The sequence below is a fragment of the Triticum aestivum genome, chromosome 3D, assembly GCF_018294505.1.
Source record: "Triticum aestivum cultivar Chinese Spring chromosome 3D, IWGSC CS RefSeq v2.1, whole genome shotgun sequence".
Lineage (NCBI taxonomy): Eukaryota > Viridiplantae > Streptophyta > Magnoliopsida > Poales > Poaceae > Triticum > Triticum aestivum.
The window spans coordinates 66,975,599-66,992,418 of NC_057802.1; positions in this window are offsets into that span (position 1 = coordinate 66,975,599).

The window sequence follows — 16,820 nt, forward strand, 5'->3', positions numbered from 1 at the left end:
ACCACCGTACTGTTAAGTGGGGTCCCAGTGAACAAATTCAGAGTGACTGAAGTGATGCTCAACCAAATCATATGTCTTCGAGCGAAGACAATGAGAGCAAATCTTATCTAGAGCTGGATGAGTCAGCTTTACTTGTAGCCCAAGTCAGGCTACCGCGTGTGTTTGAAATCTGACCATTGGAACACGTGTCAGTTCCTTAGTGACTCAGGGTCATTTCGGACAAATCAGGTCGGGTTTCCTAGTGGCTATAAATAGCCCACCCCCTATACCATAAATTGGTGGCTGCTCAGATTTAGTGCACGGCTTTTGTCGTTTGAGAGCAACCCACCTCCAAAGCTTTTGAGAGAGAGAAATCCTTGCGAGGACAAAGCCCAAACACCCAGAGCCAAAGAGTGTTAGGAATCACTGAAGTCTTTCTATCCGCGTGACCTGAAGACTTGTTACACTTGAGGACTGTGAATCCTCCAGCCGGTTAGGCGTCGCGTTCTGAGCATCCAAGAGTCATTGTGGATCGCCGGTGAACGAAGTTTGTGAAGGTTTGGAAGTCTACCTTGAAGACTTACCAGAGTGATTGGGCGAGGACTGGGTGTCCTTAGCTCAAGGGGAATAAGGTGAAGACACGGTCTTCTGAGTTAAATCTCAGCCTCCCTAACCAGACGTACAGTTGTCACAGCAACTGGAACTGGTCCAACAAATCCTTGTCCTCAGCAAGCGACTGGTTCTATCTTCTCCCTCTGTTTATTTACAGTTTGTCTTCGTGAAGTGATTGCCTGCCTGTGTTACCTGTTTGACTTCACTGTGTGACTTCTATTGTTGTTTGGCTTCATACTATCTTCCATCCTGATCATTACTACCTAGCTGCTATTAGTCTTCGCGTTTTCACTTCATTGAATACTTGACTATGGCTTGCATAGTGTAGTCTACCTTCCGCTTCATGTTAATAGGTTCGTTTCTATCATTTGTCTTTGAAACTTCCATGTTTTGATGACTTCCATAAAAATCGCCTATTCACCCCCCTCTAGTCGATAACTAGCACTTTCAGTCACCAATTTCATCACTTGTTATGTCTCACCTAGAGAGGGCACGCCGTGGTGGCTCTCGGTGGTTTATGGGCCTCAGGAAGATGCTGAAAAGATCATTTTTTGGAGGAACTCTCGGGAAGATGTGCACTCTGCCCAAGGTCGTTGTTAGTAATTGGAGACTTCAACCTGATACTCAATGCTACTGACAAGAGCAACTCGCTGTTGGATCGTAGGATGATGGCTAAATTTAAACGGTTCATGGACGATCATGCGCTTAAGGAGCTATTTCTGCACGGGCGTAAATTCACTTGGTGTAATCAGTGGGAGGCCCCAACTCTGACAAAGATCGACTAGGCCTTTGTGTCAGTGGTTGGGAGCTCGACCACCCGGACTGCCTGCTGCAAGCTCTATCCTCCTCTACCTCGGACCATTGTCCAGTGTACCTGGCTTTGGATGAACAGCTGCAACCGAGGAAAAGATTCAGGTTCGAGACTTTCTGGGTGAAGCTGGATGGGTTTCTTGAGGTGGTGCAGGAGGCGTGGTGTTGTGACGATGATATATCTAATCCCTTTCACCGGCTTGACACTCTTCTAAGGAACACAACGAGATATATTACTACTTGGGGCCAAAAGAAAGTGGGTCGCGGTGGCTAAATTGGTCATCCTATGCTTTGACTGTGCTATGGAAATCCGTCCGTTGTCGGCAGAGGAAAGATGGTTGAGATGCACTTTGAAGCAATTGCTTCTAGTTGGCGCCCCTCGAGAGAACTATTGCGTGCCAATGCTCGAGGATCAGATGGCTGCAAGAAGGGGATGCCAACACACTTTTGTTCCACTTGGTTGCCAATGGAAGAAGAGCCAAGAATTTTATTCCGGTCATTACAGTGGATGGGCAGGTCATTACTGATCAGCGAGGTAAAGAGGAGGCATTTCACATGGCCTATAAGGAGCTGCTGGGTAGAGACACAGCAAGAGGGCATACTCTCGATGTGGACTATTCGGACATTACTCCAATTGACCTATCGGAGCAAGATCTTATTTTCCAAGAGGAAGAGATTTGGAATGTGATCAAGGAGATGCCTTCAGATAGAGCATCGGGCCCGGATGGTTTTATTGGCATCTTCTTTCAAAAAAGTGTGGAACACTGTCAAAGGAGATGTGATCGCAGCTATGCACAAGCTGTTCTTGGGGAACGGTCGTGGTTTTGGGAGATTGAGTCAAGCACTCATCACTCTTATCCCAAAGACACCGGAGGCTTGCCAAGTGAATGATTTCCGGCCCATTAGTTTGGTGCATAGCATCCCAAAGTTGGTGGTAAAAATTTTGGCTAACAGGCTAAGTCCACGGATGGGAGAACTTGTGCATGTCAACCAATCAGCTTTTATTAAGGCAAGGAACATCCATGATAACTTCTTGTTGGTCAGGCAGATGTCGAGGAGGTTGCATGAGAGGAAGGCCATGTGGAGGATGTCGAGAAGGTGTGCTACTAAAACTTGATATATCTAGGGCATTCGAATCCCTCTCTTGGGCTTTCCTCTTTGAGGTCTTGCGCGCTAAAGGATTTTCGGAGAGATGGCTATCATGGATTTCTACCCTTCTCACTTCGGCTAGCTCACGAGTGGTGGTGAATGGATGTGCTGGTGCCAAGTTCATGCATGCTCAAGGTCTACATCAAGGGGACTCGATCTCACCCCTGTTGTTTGTCATTGCCATGGATGTGCTCACGAGGATGATCTGCAAGGCCCACGAGGAGCACATACTGAGCACCACGAATAGGTGCAGTCCGCTGCAACGGCTATCTCTATACGCGGATGATGTGGTGCTATTTATCAAGCCAAACTGGAATGATCTAAGGCTAGCGAGGGACAAGTTAAGATTATTTGGCAATGCTTCGGGACTTAAGATTAACTTTGCCAAATCCTTGGCAATCATGATTAGATCGGAGGAGGGAGATGAGACTCTTGTCAAGAATGCCTTGCCCTGGAAGATTGACAAATTCCCATGCAAATACTTAGGACTTCAGTTAAGCATCAAGCAACTTAAAAGGTCTGAGTGGCAACCTATTGTGGACGCGGCACTGGAGATTCTGCCGGGATGGCAACGAGGGTTGGTCACACGACCGGGGAGGCTAATTCTGGTGAACCAAGTCATGCACACAAGGCCGATGCATCATCTGATTATCGCTGAGGCCCCAAAATGGGCCCTGGAGAGAGTGGATAAGGGCTGTCGGGCTTTCTTCTGGGCTGGATCTGATGAGATCCATGGTGGAAAATGCTTGGTCTCTTGGGGGAAAGTGTGTCGGTCTAACCAGCTTGGTGGGCTTGGAGTCATCGATCTGTACAAGCAAGGACTGGCTCTACGGCTCAGGTGGGAATGGCTCAAAAGAACCGATGCAGCGTGACCATGGCAGGGATTGAACCTCACCCCTAACAAGGATGTAGCAGTGGTGTTCGGGAGCCTGGTCAAGTGGCAAATTGGAGATGGCTCTAAGATCGGGTTTTGGAGGGATAGATGGATAAATGGATATAGACCAGAGGATATTGCTCCGAACATTGTGGCGTTGGTCAGGACACAAGTGGCCAACAGGAGAACTGTCAAGGAAGGTCTATTACTTCATGCGTGGATCAACGATATTGAAAGTGCTAGTTATCGACTAGAGGGGGGTGAATAGGCGATTTTTATGAAAGTCTTCAAAACACGGGGGCTTTGAAGACAAACAATATAAATGAACCTATAGATATGCAGCGGAAGGTAGACTACACTAGACAAGCCATAGTCAAGTAATTTTGAAGTCAAAGCACGAAGACTATTAGCAGCTAGGTAGTATGGATCAGAATGGAAGATAGTATGAAGCCAAACAACAACAGTCTTCACACAGTGAAGTCAATCAGATAATGCACGCACGCAACGACTTCACGAAGACAAACTATAAGTAAAGAGAGATAAGAGATAGAACCAGTTGCTTGGGGAGGACAGGGATTTGTCGGAGCAGTTCCAGTTGCTGTGACAACTGTACGTCTGGTTAGGGAGGCTGAGATTTAACTCAGAAGACCGCGTCTTCACCTTATTCCCCTTGAGCTAAGGACACTTAGTCCTCGCCCAATCACTCTGGTAAGTCTTCAAGGTAGATTTCTAAACGTTCACAGACTTCGTTCACCGGCAATCCACAATGACTCTTGGATGCTCAGAACGCGACGCCTAACCGGCTGGAGGATTCACAATCCTCAAGTGTAACAAGTCTTCAGATCACGCGGATAGAAAGACTTCAGTGATGCCTAACACTCTTTGGCTCTGGGTGTTTTGGGCTTTGTCCTCGCAAGGATCTATCTCTCAAATGCTTCAGAGGTGGGTTGCTCTCAAGCAACAAAGGCCGTGCACTAACTCTGAGCAGCCACCAATTTATGGTGTAGGGGGTGGGCTATTTATAGCCAGGAGGCAACCCGACCTGATTTGTCCAAAATGACCTTGGGTCACTAAGGAACTGACACGTGTCCAACTGTCAGATTTCAAACACACGCGGCAGCTTGACTTGGGCTACAAGTAAAGCTGACTCATCCAACTCTGGATAAGATTTGCTCTCATTGTCTTCGCTCGAAGACATAGGTTTTGGTTGAGCATCACCTCAGTCACTCTGACTTTGTTCACTTGGACCCCACTTAACAGTGCGGTGGTTCCTATGACTCAACAAAGAAGAAAAGGAAACTACGAAACAACTATGTCTTCGCACTCCATAGTCTTCACGTGAATGTCTTCTCGAGTCATAATCTTCGTTGTAAATATCTTCACAACCACCATTGTCTTCAATGTCTCCACACATTTTTAGGGGTCATCTCTGGTAGGTAAAACGAATCAATGAGGGACTACTACCTGTGTTATCCTGCAATTCTCACAAACACATTAGTCCCTCAACCAAGTTTGTCGTCAATGCTCCAAAACCAACTAGGGGTGGCACTAGATGCACTTACAATCTCCCCCTTTTTGGTGATTGATGACAAACTGGTTGAAGTTTTCAACGGGGATAAAAGTATGTGAAAGTTTAAGGATTAAGGCATTGTCTTCATAAGTAGGAAAAGGCTCCCCCTGAAGATGTGCATATAAGTAGTTTCCTTTTGAATGCAAATGCACATGACAGGTTTTACTTTGTGGAGATCCTCTTCAACCTATGAAGACAATTCATCATGCATATAAAGAAATAACGAAGAAAATGACATGCATAATGAAAAATGGACGTCTGCGGAATGACTTCATGTGGAATTTTTCATCGCATCACAGAATAGCAGAAAAAGTAGCAGACGACCATCAAGTTTAAGTGTTACAACCCAAAGAGCCAAATGTATAAAAAATGAGAGTTGTAACCACTTGGAAAAAATTATAGCAACCATCCATATGGACCCGCTTGAAGACTATCAACTCATATGCTTCTCCCCCTTTTGTCAGTAAGGACCAAAAATGTTTGAAGTCATAGAGCATCTACTCGTTCCCATCAGGAGTAGAAGAAGGTGCAGGGTCGACGTTGGACTTCGATGGTGCAGAAGGGCCTGGTGCAGCATCGAGGTGCAGTGAAGCCATGGTTGGTGAAGTGGCGTCATCTTCTTCATCGACGACTTGCGCATCAACAGTTGTAGCCGAAGAGGAATACTCGGAATCTTCTATTGATGGAGTGCAGCAGCGCCAGCTTGCATTGCGTGGAGGTCTGGAGTCAAATTTGAACCCCTCATTCAAGCCATCTTTGCGAAGATCTTCTTCAAGGCATAGCAGTGTGAGACACTTCCAAGACCGCCGACAGGCTTCATGAGCTACGAATGAGTTCTTGGTGGCCATGTTCCGAATGTGATTGACATCCACCAAGATACTCTGCATCTGACGCTTGAGCCATTCATGGTGCTTGTCCTGCTTCCGATGTAAGGCAACAAGAAGCTCTCGATAATTGAGAATGCGAGAACGCTTCCGAGGCCTTTGAACTATTGTACTGGCAGTGGCGTCAGTGTTGGCACGATGTGGCTCACGCATATTGCCAGCTAGAGGATAAGCAGGAGTAGCAACATTTGGAACATGAATCCCTTCATGTGGTTGCGTGAAGCTTTGACGATCAACATTATGAACGTATAGAGGTTCTTTGTCAGGCTCTGGGTAGACGGCTTCAAGTGACAAATCAACCTCAGGCATAAATATAAGATGGTTACGCGTTGAGGGCTGATAGTCACCAGATGAATGTAGTTTGATCAGCCGCATCACCCATGGAGCATAAAACTTCAAGCCGAATAGATCTATCCCTGATGCAGCAAGTTGCCTGATGAAGAAATCCTGGGTATTGAAGCTGATGCCATTGAGTATATAGAACACCAAAGTCTTCATGGTGCCTTCAAGTTTGGCTTCAGGAGAATATCCCTTGACTGGCCATAGAGTATGCCTCAAAATGTGGTAAATTGTATGGGGTAGGTACTCAAGGTCCTTGACAAAGAATTCCTTGGGATATTCTGCATCTTGTGGCAATGGCTTCATCATGCTGAGCATCTGACTCATATTTGGCTCAGTCTTCTGAAATATACTCTGCGGCGCATCCCTGTGTAGCTGACAACCAGGTTCATAGAGTTCACCTAGAGTGGGTAGGTAAGTGAGCTCGATGATATCTTGAGCTTTGGCTTCATGATGCACATCACCTGTCATCCACTCAAGGATCCAAGTCTTCGGATCCCTGTTGTAGCCACGGATATGAAGTGTGGCATAGAACTGCAGCAGAAGCTCTTCATTCCAGTGCTCTTTGTCAGTGACGAATTGCAGAAGGCCAGCATCTCTAAAACAGTCCAGAGCTTCTTCAAGGCAGGGCAGACCAGCAATGGCTTCACAATCCAGACGCATGTGAGGAAAGATTCGCTCTTGATTGTATAAGACACATGAGTAATAGTTGCGCTGCTGATAGCTCCAGAAGCGATAGAAGAGATCTTTGGCTTCAAGTATGGGTTCTTGGCACTGTCGAAGAATGTGTTGTGTGCCCTGAAGCTATTCACACTGAACGATCCTGGCGATGTTGCAGCACCTGGAAACCTTGGCAGTCTGGGCTTTGGCTTCTGGACCTATGGCCTTTGCTCCACATGGTAATCATACTGTGGTCCGGGAGCAGTGGGAGGAACCAAAACGGGCCATCGTACAGTGACAAGCTGGCCATGATTGTAAGCCTGTTCCATGGTGTGAGGCCTTGGAGGAGGAACATTGGCTTCAGCATTCATTGTGGCTTCAGGTTGCACATTAGCTTCAGGCACAGCGTTGGCTTCAGGCTCCACATGATCTTCAGCCATGACAACATCATTGGCGTCAGCAGTGTTGTTTGTGGCAGCCTTAGTGTTTTCAACTTCCATTTCAGTAGCAGGAGGGTCGGGCACAGTCACATTCTCCTCGAGCATGACTTCATCAGTGGCAGGGGGTGTGGCAACTCTTTCTTCTTCTCGTCTTGGTTCTTGATTTTCATCGGCTGATGCAGCTGGAATGTCTTCAGCAACTTTTGCTTCAGACTCGGAGACATTCGTGGAAGGGGTGGCTTCAGGAAACACTTGACGTGCTACTGAGCTTTGTTGCGCATCCCCTTCCGGAATGCTCGACATGGCGACATGTGGCCTCAGGCCTTTGTGAAGCCTGCGGAAAGCTGGCGACGCCTGTGGTGATGGAGTGGTCTACACCATGGAATTGTCGTCATCAAGCCCTAGAGTGGTGACTTGAGGCGGTGGAGTTCTGGGTGTCTCATCATCAATGGGGGTGTCTTGTTGAGGGTGACCGGCCCACGAATCATCCTGAGTAATTGGCGTCAAAGGACGACCAATGCTGATGAGTTCGCTGTTCGTAAGAATAGGCGATGATACAAATTGGTGCTCGAGTTGAGGAAGGACTTCATCATTAGTAAAATAGGCTTCACGACTAATGTCTTCAGCTGTGATGGGGTCAATAGCTGGTACCTCTTCATCTTCATAAGCCTCTGTGGAAGCAGGCTGCTGGACTACAATGTGACGCTCTTGGTTGGTGGAGGCAGGACGGGCAACAGCAATGGGCTCAACAAGGGGCTGAGAAGCCGCAGCACGCTCTTTCTTTGAAGACGTTGTCTTCAATTTCTTCTTTGATGGGGCATCATCAAAAGCATTCTTGTGCTTGCGTTTCTTGGCTTCGGCTTCAGCTGCCCTTGTCTTCTTCACTCAGAAGCTGCTGAGGTGACCTTAGGCTTTGAGCCTGTCATGCTGGCTGGGAAGACAATGCTTGGCTCTTCCCGCCGTGATGCTTCTGCTTGGGCAACAGCAGACTTCTTCTGTTTTGCAGCCATTCTGGGGTCGATGCCAGGACACCCAAGAGCTTTGTGCTTTTCAGCTTCATTGTGGGCCTGGACACATTTTTGTGCAAAGTATTTCATGTGCTCTCTTGAACCTTTTGCTTCTTCACGCTTCTTGTGAAACTGTTCCTTCAGCTCATGCAACATCTTCTTGAAGATTTGAACATCAGCCACACTGAGCTTGGCCATGTTTTTCTTGAAGTGAGCCTTCTCATAATCAATCTTGTTCTTGAGCTCGACTATCTTCTGAGCCAAGGCCAGCTCATTTGCAATGGCTCCATGGAATGTGACAGTGATGTCCATAGGAAGCTGAAGATCATCAATACTAATAGTCTGGTCATCAAACCATTCGTCGATGAAGTAGTTCAGAATGTCCACATCAAAGAGGGGCAGATCGTTGAAGATCTCTGCCTCTTGCTTGCTTTTGATAAGCATCTCAAGAGCTTCATCACCAAGATCTTCATCACTAGACAGATCAATGGCGGCATCCTTATTTCTCAGAACGGCAGCTGGGGTCAGTTCATGCCCAGAACTCTTCATGGGCTTCTTCTTCTTGGACTTCTCAGTCTTCTTGGAGACCCAAGACAAGTCTTCAAACTGCACACTGGGTTCAGGAGGTGCAGTGGCCTATGGCTTCACAGTCGAAGCTTTTGGGGTGGCAGAGGGCTTTGAAGCCTTTATCTTCTTATTTTGTGGCTTTGGTGGTGCTGGCGCATCTTCAGAATCTGCGTCATCAGCTGATTGCTCCACAGTGGCCCTCTGAGCAGCTATGTAGGAGAGGAAGCCATCAAAGTTTTCAAAGGGGTCGATGACATTAGGATTGGCATCACGTGTGCCATCAGCCCTAGGAGCAGAAGGACCTGGGTTGAAGTTGCGTCCAAGATTTTTCTTATTCTTCACAGCAGAATCTTTTGCAAACTTATAGTTACGCTTGAACAGATTGTCGTCGCGACACCATAACAGAGATGATGGGTCGGCATTCTCGGGCTGCGGTCCTCGGACCATGCATGGGTAGAAGCCTTGAGCAATGGCTTCAGACTTGGACTTGGGTTGCAGATTTCTGTATAGAATATCTCCCCATGGGCGCTTGATAGCGTTCTTTTCAGCATATTCAGTAGTCACAAATCGGTACTTGAACCACTGTTCCGCCCAATACCTTCGAATCCATTGGATTCGAGTCTTGCACTGGCCATAGCTTTCCTCAGGATCAGTTTTGTATAGTTCATACAGATCAGGAAGTAAATCCTTAGATGTATCTCCACGACGCTGCCTGCCGCCTTTCCTTGCTGATTTTTCAGTTGCCATTATATTCAGACTGAATGGCTTCAAGACAGTGAATGTCTTACTTTTGCTGGTCAGACGGGAACTGGCTTCTGGTGAGTGAATATGACGTTGTAAGAACTCTACAAATGAATGCAGACTATGAGAACCAAGGGATTCTCCCACGGACATGTACCTGTGACAGCATTAGAGGTGCGAGGGAAGGGGAAGAGGTCATATGCATTCTCAAAAGATTTTGAAGATAAATCAGTTTGAAGACATTGACCTCATAGTGCGAAGACATTCACTTATTTGTTGAGAGTTGGTTCTAGATTTGTACGAATCCATGAAAAAGTACAAGTGAGAAATCTAACTAGTGTTGAAGCATAAGTGAATATACTTGGCAAGATATGAGATGGAGAAGAAAACAGATCCAGATTTGGAAGTTAAGAAACCACTTTTGATAGAAGTGGATGGATCTGATGGATCAAAAAGGCAGTAAAAAGTAAGTTTTAATTACCGCACGACGATCTGCTAGATGAGGTTGAGAGGGAGGCCGAGCAGTTCAATATCCCGCGCCCTAACTTGGTGGCGGAAGACACCTACGGTGGCGGCGGAGAGGACGAGGTCCGCGGCCGGCGTGAGGACGGCGTCGAAGAAGTCGCGGCAGCTAAGCGCTTCGTCTCCGGTGTCGACGCAAGCTAGCGGAGGTGCTAGGGTTTGTGCGAGGTGGCGAGGTGGAAGAGGAGATAATGACCACGGTGATTTGTGTATTTATAAGGAAAGGGACAGGACATCGTAATTACACAGGTGCCCCTAGCGGTTCACATCTGAAGGACACGTGGCATGCATGCAACTCATTGGAAGTTGTTCCATGTTCCCACGCACGCCTGGATTGTCGGGTGGTCGTTCCGGCTTCTCCGGTTTTCGGGCAATAAGTATATAACATTAAAACATATTCAACTTTAGTCACTTTGTCTTCTGCTGACAAGGATTCAGAGAAGACAATTGACAGGTTTCAATAGAATGCATATGATTTGGATAGATAGACTTGAGGTAGAAGCATAGAAGGGGTTAGGGTCCGATCACATTCACTTAGTTCAACAAAGATTCAAACATGAAGACATAGCTATAAGTGAATGCTGTAGAGGATAGAACACGAATATATGTATATATGAGCATAAGTCCAAATCAACATTGTGAAGATAAACATGAAGTCAAATCAATGTCGAAGACAAATTAAATGTGAAGACTTTGCAATTTTGACGCCAATTGAAACACTGCAAACAAGAAATAGGTGGCGGTGTTACCCACCGTATAGGAAGTATTAGACCCAGACACGGCGCACAATTATCGTGGCGCTCCGAAGTCAAATTCCGCGTTAATGTATTCACACTTAGAGTGTATGTCTTCATTGATTGAAGATATACTTTACTTCATGTGTTGCATATCTAAGTCATCAACATGCATAAGCGTTAGGATGTGTGTCCAATCACAGGACATTGAGGATTCTAAGATATTTAGCTCACACCGCAACTTGCAAAACCTTTTCTCATCCAAGGGCTTTGTGAAGATATCTTCCAATTGCTCTTCAGTGTTGACGTGAATGATACCAAAATATCTTCCTTCATGACATGATCTCTGAGAAAGTGATGACGGATTTCAATGTGCTTTGTCTTTGAGTGCTGAACTGGGTTGTTGGCAATCTTGATGGCGCTTTCATTGTTGCAGTAAAGTGGCACTTGCTTCAGATGGATGCCATAGTCCTTGAGAGTTTGCTTCATCCATAGAAGCTGAGCGCAGCACGATCCAGTAGCAATGTATTCTGATTCAGCAGTGGAGAGAGACACACAGTTCTGCTTCTTTGAAGACCAACAGACAAGAGATCGTCCAAGAAAGTGACATGTGCCTAATGTGGACTTGCGATCAACCTTGTCACCAGCATAATCAGCATCTGAGAATCCAACTAGATCAAACTCTGAGCCCTTTGGATACCACAATCCTAGTGTTGGGGTGTAAGCCAAATATCGAAGAATTCGCTTCACAGCTAAGTGATGCGATTCCTTTGGTGCTGCTTGGAATCGGGCACACATGCAAATGCTAAGCATGATATCTGGCCTAGTTGCACATAAATAAAGTAAAGAACCAATCATGGAGCGGTATACCTTTTGATCAAACTCTTTACCATTGTCGTCAGGACTCAGATGACTTTTGGTTGGCATTGGCGTCGTGTATCCTTTGCAGTCTTGCGTTCCAAACTTCTTCAGGCAATCTTTGAGGTATTTTTCTTGTGATATGAAGATGTCGTTGCTCTGCTGACGAATTTGAAGACCGAGGAAGAATTTCGGCTCACCCATCATGGACATCTGATATTGCTCTTGCATCATGCGTCCAAACTCATCACTGTATCTCTTATCAGTGCAGCCGAAGATAATGTCATCCACATAGATTTTTGGCACACAAACAGTTCTCCATCATATGTCTTCGTGAAGAGTGTAGGATCTAGAGAACCAGGTTTGAAGCCTTTGCTCTTCAGGAAGTCTTTGAGTGTGTCATACCAAGCGCGAGGAGCTTGTTTGAGTCCATACAGTGCCTTGTTGAGCTTGTATACCATATCAGGATGTTTTGGATCTTCAAAGCCAGGTGGCTGGGCAACATACACTTCTTCTTCAATCTTTCCATTGAGAAAGGCACTCTTCACATCCATTTGGTACAGAAGAATGTTATGATGGTTGGCATAGGCTAGCAGTATGCGAATGGCTTCAAGCCTAGCCACAGGAGCAAATGTTTCATCGAAGTCAAACCCTTCAACTTGAGTGTAACCTTGGGCAACTAAACGAGCCTTGTTTCTGACAACTTGACCATGCTCATCTTGTTTATTGAAATAGATCCATTTGGTACCTATTATATTGTGCTTGCGAGGATCAGGACGCTTGACCAATTCCCATACATTGTTCAGCTTGAATTATTGAAGCTCTTCTTGCATAGCTTGAATCCATTCAGGTTCCAGGAAGGCTTCAACAACTTTCTTGGGTTCAGATATAGAGACAAATGCAAAGTGCCCACAGAAATTTGCTAGCTGTGTTGCTCTTGAACGAGTGAGTGGACCAGGTGCATTGATGCTATAAATTATCTTCTCAATCTGTACTTCATTTGCAACACGAGGATGAACTGGATGAAGATTTTGCTTCATCTTCTGCATTGGCTTCAGGCTGAGCATTGTCTTCAGGTTGACTTGGTGCAATGATTATTTCTTCTTCAACTTGTGCTTCTGAAGGTATGATTTCTCCAGTACCCATCAGCTTGATCGATTCACTAGGTGGGACTTCATCTAGCAAATTTGGCAGGTGCTCTCTTTGCGAGCCGTTAGTCTCATTGAACCGCACATCCATAGTTTCAACCACTTTATAGTGAAAGAGGTTGAAGACTCTGTAGGTGTGCGAATCCTTTCCGTAGCCAAGCATAAAACCCTCATGTGCTTTCGGTGCAAATTTTGACGTGTGATGTGGATCCTTGATCCAGCACCTAGCACCAAATACTCTGAAGTAACTGACATTTGGCTTCTTACCAGTTAGGAGCTCATAGGATGTCTTCTTTAGAAGCTTGTGAAGATAAACACGGTTGATGAAGTGGCATGCAGTATCAATGGCTTCAGGCCAGAACTTCCTTGGAGTCTTGTACTCATCGAGCATCGTTCGAGCCATCTCAATGAGGGTTCTGTTCTTGCGCTCCACGATGCCATTCTGCTGAGGTGTGTACGGAGCTGAGAACTCATGAGTAATGCCCAATGTATCAAGATAAGTGTCAAGGCCGGTGTTCTTGAATTCTGTGCCGTTGTCACTTCTGATGTGCTTGATCTTGATGCCATAGTTCGTCATGGCACGATTGGCGAATCGTCTGAAGACATCCTGCACTTCATTCTTGCAGAGAATTATATGCACCCATGTATATCTTCAGTAATCATCAACAATGACGAAGCCATAGAGGCAAGCAGTGGTGGTCAGGGTAGAGTAGTGAGTAGGGCCAAATAAGTCAATGTGAAGCAGCTCGGAGGGACGTGATGTCGTCATGATTGTCTTCGAGGGATGCTTGGCCCTAGTTATCTTTCCAGCTTCACAAGCACCACACATTTGATCCTTCTTGAACTTGACGCCCTCGATGCCAACGACGTGTTTCTTCTTTGTGAGAGTGTACATGTTCCTCATGCCGGCATGCCCTAGCCTTCGATGCCAGAGCCAGCACTCTGAAGCTTTTGCTAGAAGACATAAGGCCAACTGTGGTCCTGCTGAGAAATCTACCATGTACAGATCATCTTTTCGATACCCTTCAAAGACTAGAGATTTGTCAGATTCCATTAGCACAAGGCAACGATATTTTCCAAATATCACAATCATGTTTAAGTCACAAAGCATTGAGACAGACATTAAGTTGAAACCAAGGGATTCAACAAGCATCACTTTATCCATGTGCTGATCCTTTGAGATTGGAACTCTACCTAGACCCAATACCTTGTGTTTACCAGTGTCAGCAAATGTGATGTGACTCTTGTCAGCAAATTTGATTTCCGGCTGGAGACCTTTCCCTGCAGAAGAGAGTTAATTTTTCTTAACCACCCACATCTTCAGGGGTGGCTTAGAAGCAATAAGTCTACGTGCAGCATCTGAGAACTTCGGCTTTGGAGCCCTAGCAAATAGCCTTGCAGAAGGTGAATAATACTCATATGAATAAGCATAAAAGTTCTTGGTCTTATGAACATAGCGGTTTGACGAAACACGTTCATATTCAAAAGTCTGAGTATGATCTCCCTGCAAAACATTGGCGTTATGGTGACTCTGGTGAGTCCTCTGTCTGTATTAAGCCTTTGGACCATATGAAGCCTTTGGTATGGGGTTTGTCTTCTTCATAGTAGGTGTCATGACGACATTCACTGGAAGTTTCTCAAGACGGCTTTTGGGCACCCAGATCTTCTTCATAGGTGGTCCATTCTTGCAGTTAGTACCAATATACCTGGCAAACACTTCACCATTCCGATTCTTAAACAGTTTATAGTTTGAATCGAGGGATTCATCAATGATAATCGGGTTAGCACAAGTGAAACCAGATAAGGTAGATGGATCCACTGAAGGTCCCTTTGCAGCAACCCATGTGGTTTTGGGGTACTACTCAGGCTTCCAGTAAGAACCATCAACATTCATGTTCCTCTCGAATCCAACACCCTCTTTCCTAGGGTTTCGGTTCAGAATCTGCTTTTTGAGGACATCACATAGTGTCTGATGCCCTTTGAGACTTTTGTACATTCCTGTCTCAAGCAATGTCTTCAACCTGGCATTCTCATCAGCAATAGTAGTAGTATCCTCAGCAGAGGGGTTAGTTACCACATCAGCAGTTGAAGATATTGCAACAGTAGCAGCAGTAGAACATTCAGGAACAGAGGTAGCATTATCACGCTCAAGGCATTTTAGACATGGTGGTTCAAATCCTTCTTGAGCGGGACTGATCTGTTGAGCGCGAAGTGACTCGTTCTCTTTTTGAAGATCTTCATGAGCCGCTCTCAATTTCTCAAGTTCTTGCTTCCTTTGAAGATAATCGTAGGAAAGCTTTTCATGAGTTGTTGAGAGCGTTTCATGAGGACTTTCAAGTTCCTCGTACTTAACGTGAAGATTTTTGATGTCTTCAATTAAGGACTGAGATCGGGTCATTTCCGCGTCCAACAGGTCATCGCTTTTGTCTAGCAATTTTTGAATATGTTCCATAGCTTTCTGTTGTTCAGTTGCAATTTTAGCAAGTGTTTTGTAGCTAGGTTTGGATTCACAATCAGAGTCATCTTCACTTGACGTTTGAAAGTAAGCATTGCGTGAGTTTACCTTAGCATCAGTGTTGGTGACGAGACCATTGTCTTCAGTGTTGAAGATGGACTTGGCGACATATGTTGAAGCTAGAGCCAGGCTTGCCACGCCTGAATCGGACTCCTCCTCAGACTCCACCTCTGCCTCCTCAGAAGCAGACTCCTCCTCTAAATCCATCTCCTTGCCAACAAATGCACGAGCCTTGCTTGATGAGCTCTTCTTGTGTGATGAAGACTTTGATGAAGACTTGGAAGAAGACTTTGAGGACTTCTTCTTTGTTGTCATCAGAATCATATTCCTTGCTCTTCTTCTTCTTATTGTTCTCATTGTCCCACCGCGGACACTCAGAGATGTAGTGACCAGGTTTCTTGCACTTGTGGCATGTTCTCTTCTTGTGGTCATGAGTAGAAGCTTCATCATTTCTTGAGCTGGATCTTGAAGACTTTCTGAAGCCCTTCTTCTTAGTGAACTTCTGGAACTTCTTCACAAGCATAGCAAGCTCCTTTCCAATGTCTTCAGGATCCCCAGAACTGCAGTCAGATTCTTCTTCAGACGAGGAAACAACCTTTGCCTTCAAAGCGCGAGATCGGCCATAGTTGGGACCATAGATATCTCTTTTCTCAGATAGTTGGAACTCATGTGTGTTGAGCCTCTCAAGTATGTCAGATGGATCGAGAGTCTTGAAGTCAGGGCGTTCTTGAATCATCAGGGCCAGGGTGTCGAATGAACTGTCAAGCGATCTCAAGAGTGTCTTGATGATTTCATGCTTGGTGATCTCAGTGGCGCCGAGTGCATGAAGCTCATTTGTGATATCAGTGAGGCAATCAAATGTGAGCTGGACATTCTCATTATCATTTCTGTTGAAGCGGTTGAAGAGGTTGCGAAGAACACTGATCCTTGAGTCTCTCTATGTTGAGACGCCTTCGTTGACCTTGGAGAGCCACTCCCAGACTAGCTTCGCAGTTTCCAGTGCACTCACACGACCATACTGTCCTTTGGTCAGATGACCATAGATGATATTCTTGGCAATTGAGTCCAGTTGAATGAACCTCTTGACATCAGCAGCAGTGACACCTTCACCGACCTTGGGAACGCCGTTCTTGACGACATACCAGAGGTCGACATCAATGGCTTCAAGATGCATGCGCATCTTATTCTTCCAGTAGGGGTAATCAGTGCCATCGAAGACAGGGCACGCAGCGGAGACTTTGATTATCCCTGCAGTCGACATAGCTAAAACTCCAGGTGGTTAAACCGAATCACACAGAACAAGGGAGCACCTTGCTCTGATACCAATTGAAAGTGCTAGTTATCGACTAGAGGGGGTGAATAGGCGATTTTTATGAAAGTCTTCAAAACACGGGGGCTTTGAAGAAAAACA